The sequence below is a fragment of the Engraulis encrasicolus genome, chromosome 17, assembly GCF_034702125.1.
Source record: "Engraulis encrasicolus isolate BLACKSEA-1 chromosome 17, IST_EnEncr_1.0, whole genome shotgun sequence".
NCBI classification, from domain to species: Eukaryota; Metazoa; Chordata; class Actinopteri; order Clupeiformes; family Engraulidae; genus Engraulis; species Engraulis encrasicolus.
This window is the reverse complement of record NC_085873.1, coordinates 19,278,205-19,279,114: the sequence shown is the minus strand read 5'-3', so window position 1 is coordinate 19,279,114 and position 910 is coordinate 19,278,205.

Genomic DNA, 910 nt, shown 5'->3' with positions numbered 1-910 from the left:
ACGGTAGATCTGAGTGTCATCAGCATAGCAGTGAAAGGAGACATATACCAGTTTTCCACCTAAACCCGGCTGTGCTGTGCCGTGCTGTGTTGCGCTGTGCTGAGCTGAGCAGGGCTGTCAAATCAGAATGGCTTGCTTTTCCATTCGAAAACTTTCAGCCCCCAAGAAGGTGGCACCTAAGGCTGCACCTAATTATGGACTGCTAAAAAGTGTCTACACCAACGAAAAACATTTGCAGAGCATTTTTTTCAGTTTGCCTTGTTCTGTTTTGCACTGTTTTCACACACACTTCTGCAGATAAAGTGAGCCAATGATGAACACATGATATTGATGGTTGAAAGGCACTGGTTACTGTTGAGGATATCCAGCTCAGCTGCTTTTCTAAAGCAGCGGTTCTCAAACCCCTTTGTATATTTGAATGGGTCACTTACAGCCTAACTGCCACAACCCACTGCACAACTTTGATTAATATTAGATATACCGTACATGTAATTATTGTGATTTAATTAGTTTGACCAGCAGTGAGGACTTTTCCCTACGAGGGTATACCTGTAGATAGCGAGCCACACTGTAAAAAAAATCACGTCAAATTTACAGTGAAAAATTGGCGGCTTTGGTTGTACAGTGACAATGTATTTGGCTTTATGGTCAAGAATGTTAACATCTACAAAAACAACAGTGCTCTCACCCATCCTCCTCCATGACTATACTTGTTACTTTCCTGACACCATCACTGAGGTACCCTGACTGCGGTACTGGTCCCCTCCCCATCCTCCACCATCACTGTGGTACTGCCCCCCCCCCCCCCCCCCAACAGTAACATGTGACCAGAGTAATCAGGTATTTGGCAGGTGCAGGCAATAATTGATTCATGGCATATCAGCCCAGCTCCACAAAAGAAGTGGAGATA